Source organism: Castanea sativa, chromosome 3 (assembly GCF_040712315.1).
Source record: "Castanea sativa cultivar Marrone di Chiusa Pesio chromosome 3, ASM4071231v1".
In the NCBI taxonomy this organism is placed as follows: domain Eukaryota; kingdom Viridiplantae; phylum Streptophyta; class Magnoliopsida; order Fagales; family Fagaceae; genus Castanea; species Castanea sativa.
Window position 1 is genome coordinate 31,957,702 of NC_134015.1, and position 6,264 is coordinate 31,963,965.

Here is a 6,264-nt window from a genome sequence, read left to right on the forward strand (position 1 = left end):
AACCTAATTAAATTCGAGTCCAATTAGAGTAAGGAATCAAATGAAATTTGTACCAAACCCAAATCCTATTAAAATTAGGATTCCAGCCTACGCACCAGTTAGTATTTGGAGTATAACTTCCAGCTTAGATGTCCAATCAAGATGATTCAAGTTGGGCTGGAAAGTTAACAGAAAGGGCGAAGAAAAAAACTAATGGGCTTTACTTTTACAAAGGCCATGATGAAGTTAAAGAAGGCCAGCCTAATTAAATTCAAGTCCAATTGTAGTAAGGAATCAAAGGAAATTTGCACCAAATTCAAGTCCACTTCAGATTAGAATTCCAGCCTGTGCACCAGTTAGTATTTAGAGCATAACTTTCGATTCAAATGTCCAATCAAAATGATTCAAGTTGGGCTAGAAAGTTAACTTAAAGGGCTACAATGTTATAGTTTATCAAAAGTCCGAATTCTGAAGTTAAATGGGCCAAAAATGTTAGTTAAGTAAAGCCTAAAAACTTAGGATTTTCTCCAAACGGGAATTCAACTTGTAATAGGATTTCTTGACCTATTTAAAGGCTCTTTAGGGCAAAATTCAGGAGAGAGCTGTCATAGAACATAATTTAGATTTTCTTATAGTTTCTTTACAATTTTTAGAGTTTTATTTATATTATGGCTTGCGGAAAGCCTTGCTAAGGTAAGGGGTAAAACCCAACCGTTTTATTGGTATGTTCTTAACAATTATTTTATGATTTTAATGTTTATGCTATTATGTTTTTGATTGATTTAATCATCTAGAAAAGTGTTTAATTTTGTATAATTCTTTGATTTATCATGGACTCGAGGCACGTTAAATGCTTAGTATTCCCTGCAAATTAATTCACTAATTTTGTTTTGCCTAAAATCAATTAATTCCATGAATCTATCTTAGACAATTAATTCTTGAGTTTTTATTGCTAAATCATCCGACTAAGATCATCCTTCGTATGAATTTTAGTTGATTTATAAAATAAATATGTTAAGACTACTAATAGATGTGTGTGGATCCCTAAACCTTAGCGCCTTAATATATAATTATTTTCTCTAAATTTAAATTAACTTTACTAAACTATCAAAAATCTCTTCAATTAAACTTTATTATTTTAGTTTTATTTTCTTTTGGTTTGCTAATCAATTCCCTTTTCTCTGTGTATTCGATCTCGGACTTACTGAGTTATTATTTCGCAATAATCCTGCACTTGGGAGCATCATTTAAGTCGCAACATCTTTCGCAACATTTTATTTGAAAATGAGAGTAGGACATGCAAAATAAGTATTTTTAAGTTATTAATATGAAAAGAATATAATGTAGAATATCCAATATGACTTAACCTATTTTATAATTAAAAAAATAAAATAAGAGACACTGAAGAGAATGTGAGGATGGGTAAGTAGTTGGTTAAAAAAGTTTTTTTTTTTTGTGAGATAAGAGATAGAAGTTTATTGAAAATAACCAAACAATTTACAAGTAAAAAGTATACCCTGTTTTGTTAGGATTAGTGCTCTTAAATCCTATCGTATGATGCTATGTATGACATTATGTTGTAATTAAAACGTTGTTTTATTATTGTCTAAAATAATGGTACCATGGATATTTGGGCATTATCATATAGTCCATGAGATGCATAGTATGTGATTTAGTCACAGAAGATATAAATCATAAGTTCTTTGTCTTGATCATGGAAGTGATGACTTCTAGTTGATATGTTGATATGTTGATATGTTTTAAGAGTTAAGACATATTGAATTAGACCGCTATGAGATTTATTATTCTCCTAACGACTGTCAGATGAATAATAAATCTCATGACTTCTATTTATATAAACTCTTAATCTTGAGAGAATAATGGACCTAATCATGAAGTGTAGGTTACTTTGATATATCAAGAGTGTGATCTAAAGTCACAATCAAAACCTTTGTATGTTGGGCAACTACATTTAGTATTGATGGAACATATATTCTCAAGATAAAATTCATAATCTCTTAACGGAGATATACAATATTCACTTGAGATAAATTTAATGGGTTTTATTATTCAAAGTATTAGGTCTAACCACTTTAATAAGGAGTTGCTAAAGTACATATTTATGAAATTGGATTTGATAAATATATGATAAATAACTTAAAGGATTAAACCGGAGATTTAAGGATTAAAATGTAGTAATCTTCAAAGTAGCAGTTTACATTCATGATTTTGTGTTATTACGAATATTTTATAAAGGGGTTGCATGTATAATTAAGTCTTAGGATATAGTTTATTAATAAGGCCTAGAGTGCAATTATATTTAATAGAAGTATTAAATATAATTAATGGTAATTTTGGACTTGTCAAGAGTTGACAGAAAAGCCCAAAGCTCATTAGAGCTAGAGTCTTATTTGTTCCCTTTTGGTCCTACTCTAAGCCACATACTAAAGCCTAATTGGAATAGCCCAAAAGACTAGCCCAATTAAGTAATCAGTTAGATATAAAGAGAGAAACATACAGAATTTATTATGTACTATTATGTGGACTGAAATGGTGTGCATGTGAGTGTATGTGATCAAGCCTATTATTCTCTCAGAGTTAAGAGTTCATGTAAATAGAAGTCGTGAGATTTATTATTCATTTGACAGTCGTTAGGAGAATAATAAATTTCACAATGGTCTAGTTTAATATGTCTTAACTCTTAAAACATATCAACATACCAACTAGAAATCTCCATTTCCATGATCAAGAAAAATCATCTTAGTTGATATGTTATAGTCTTCACAGATGAAACGTCAATTTCATTACCGACTACGAACTACATTTTGAATTTACAAGGAACTTGTGATTTACATATTTTGTGACTAAATTACATACAATGCATCTCATGGACTAAGATAATGTCTCATTTGTTCATTTATAAATAGTCTCATATAATAAACAATTTAATTATTTCTTACATGCCAATAAATTGGATTTTAGGGCATAAACCCCAACAATCTCCCACTTGCCCTCAAAGACAATTTATCATATATTCGACACTTGTCTCCCTTTAGAGTAATTCATAGTAACTCTAAGGCAAGGCTTGGAAACAAGTTTCAGTCAGATTTATTGTATAAATTATCTTTTCTACTACTACTTCTCACGTACTCATATCTCTCTAATGAGATGATACTTACGCTTAACGTGTATCTTCACCATCTAGGATGAACACATCTTGAAGTCTAACTTCATGATATGTATCTTCACCACTTAGGATAAACACATATCTTGAAGTCCAACTTCATGATGTGTATCTTCACCACCTAGGATGAACATATATCTTGAAGTTCAACTTCATGAATCACAATCAAACTACAAATCAGTATTTGTACATCTAGTAGTAATCAAAACCTCACTTTGGTGGACAAGCATATAATCCCTCACTTTTCTAAGATATTTGAGTATATGCTTTACTCCCACTAAATTAAGTGATCTTTGACTAATTGATATTTGTTTACCATGTCCATCGCAAAATAGATATTTAGCCTAGTATGTAGCATAGCATAAAGACTTCCTATTGAATTAATTTAAGGAACCATCTTAATATGCACTTCCTTTTATATGTCTTAAGACCATAGCCCTTTATAAAGGAATTTCAAACTTAAAAGGAAAAAATCATTTCTTAAAGTATTACATGCTATACTTGGCTAGAATTTAATCTATTTAAGCAGTTTGAGATAGACTAAACATCCCAAATTCTGAATTTTAATAAAGTTTAATTCTTAGGACGTGACTAGTCTTTCCCAAGTACTTTATATCAAACTGGACTAGACAACCAAAAACTTCATTGATGACAATAACTTTACATCATTCTAAATGATTAGAATGTCATCAATATACATTAAGAAATTTATTATTCTATATAGCATTTACACACATAAGGCCTTTTAATACTTGATCAAAATCAAACAATTTGATTTCTTGATCAAAGATGATATTTTATGATTTAGATGCTTGCTTTAGTCCATAAATGGAATTTAAGCAACTTGCATACTAAACACTACTGGTTCTTTGTTATGTACAAGTCTAGTTACATCAAATAGATGTCTTTATCAAGATTGCTATTAAAAGAAGCTTTCTTGACATCCATTGCCATATTTCATCTAAATGAAATATAATGGATAAGAGAATCTAGATAGTGTCAAACTTAACTATTGATGAAAAAATCCTTTCATAGTCGAACCATTTCTTTCTGAATAAATCTTTTCGCCATTAGTCTCGACTTTGAAGGTTTGCACCTTCAATTCTATCAATCTCATTTTCTTATAGACCTATTTGAGAATAATAGGCTTAATGCCATTAGGCGCCTCTACAAGTTCTAGACTTTAAATAGAATCTAATTCTATTTACAGAACCTTGATCCAATAATCCATATTCATATCATTTATTGCCTCTACGTAGGATCAAGGATCAAATTCATATCCTTGTGGAATTACTTCAAAAGTCTATCCCAAAAGTATGAATTTATTTGGTAATTAATTATCCTCCCACTACGATATTGTATCGGTGTACTAGCTATATATATAGAATAATGTCTTATGGTGTATCTAATACAACCATCTCATTTCTAAATGTATTTCATAGTTGTCTTACAACAAATTCTGACATTTTCCTTCTTGAACAATTCCACGTTTTGCTTTAAGATTATTCACATAGTCATTGTCAATAAACTTTGTATTTGTACTTTACAAACATCTTGTTTTCTTTATGACTACCAAAACAATCTTCTGCAATTCCTTTTGGATACCAAACATAAACACACATTTTTCTATCTTTTGATTTCAATTTGTTAGACTTCCTTTCTAGCACAAGTGCTGGACGTCCCCAAAAAATGAAAGTATCATATACTAGGTTTTCACCCAATCCACAATTTGACAAATGTCCTAGGAACAAACTTTTGAAATCAGGTTTAGAAAATGCATAGTAATAATTGCAGTATATCTCCAAAAGAAATAAGCAAATGGAAATACTTATCATGTACTTTACTATTTCTAAAAGAGCCTTATTCCTCCTTCATGTATGCACTGACTTAAAGAAGTCATTGAAACTACATTCCTTTACAATAAAGGAACCCTAGATCGTATTATCCTCTAAATAGAATTCATAGATTGGGAATATAACAAAATAATGGTTCTAAAAACCCATCTTTCACCAATCTTGAATATAATTTAGATTAATAAGATCTAGACATAAGTGCCAAAACATACATTGCTAAAAGATGAAAACTTTCTCTTTAAAAGTAAAACATGTAAATTTTCATCTAGAAAATAATCATGGACAATGCTTAGCTTTACCAAAACCGGAAACACTTTCTTTTTGGTCATGCTTTTGAGTCTAATTTCCTTTTGGCAACTACTAGGGTAACTAGCTTGTTCAACTGTTTGGTATTATAATTCCTCTTCTTACCACCCTTACCTTTTGATCTAGGCTAAGAATTTGAATTAAATCATATTGATCCTGGCCTTAGCTTTTAGGATGTCTTCCGTTGCGTAGAACTCACCCATCAATTCAGATAATATAAAAAAAAATGATTTATTTTCAAAACAATCTAAATTGATCAAATGATTCTAATTAGGACTTGTGGATCATATCTATGTGAGATTAACATTCAATCTCTACATCTAAGAATTCCAATTCATTTTTAAAAATAAAATATTTTCATTAAATGACATAAAATTGGAATTCCTTAAGCTTTTCTTAGCACTCAATATAATTTATACCAAAACTCTCATTTAGACTTAATATAAAGTCTAAATGTAGTACTAACTCTTGCATCTTGTGCTGTAGTACAATTGAGATAAAAACCAATGTTACATTTCAGCATTTCAATGGAGACTATGATCATATCATAAGCTATCTTCCATCAATGCATTATGCATAGGAAATGATGACAATGCTGAATTGAAACATAAATATGTACTTCAACTCCTTAAACACCATGTCCAAAATTATTTATTAGTTAATGTGATTCATTTAAAATAGTAATTAGAGAACAAAAAAGTTATGACAAATTTATTTTGAGACTATGAACATAATTCCAAGGAAATTATATTTTGCAACCATAACCATATAATATGGAACCCGAAAACCATACTATACTAGGTGCAACGACAACCTAATCCTGCAATTAATATTCCTCAAAAGCAAGGTCATACCAATCACTATGATCTGGTGAGAATTATTCTCATTATTAATTCTATCATGGTAACTCTTACCAAACAAAAATAATTTGCCACTTGTCCT